Raw genomic sequence first — 290 nt, 5'->3', positions numbered from 1 at the left:
CCTCCTCTTCTCCCTCCTCCCTGCTTCCTCCCTCCTCCCTGTTTCCTCCCATCCTCCCTCCCCTTCTTCCCTCCCCTTCCCCTCCCTCCTCCCTCCCCTTCCCCCTCCCCTTCCTCTCCCTCCTCCCTCCCTCCCCCTTCTCCCTCCTCCCTCCCTCCTCCCTCCCCCCCTCCCCTTCCTCTCCTTCCTCTCCCTCCTCCCTTCTCCCTACTTACTCCTTCTCCTTCCTCCCTGCTTCCTCCCTCCCCTTTGTCTCCCTCCCCTGTGCTTCCTCTCTCCTCCCTGCTTCC

The sequence above is a fragment of the Neomonachus schauinslandi genome, chromosome 16, assembly GCF_002201575.2.
Source record: "Neomonachus schauinslandi chromosome 16, ASM220157v2, whole genome shotgun sequence".
In the NCBI taxonomy this organism is placed as follows: Eukaryota; Metazoa; Chordata; class Mammalia; order Carnivora; family Phocidae; genus Neomonachus; species Neomonachus schauinslandi.
Note: the sequence above shows the minus strand (reverse complement) of the source record.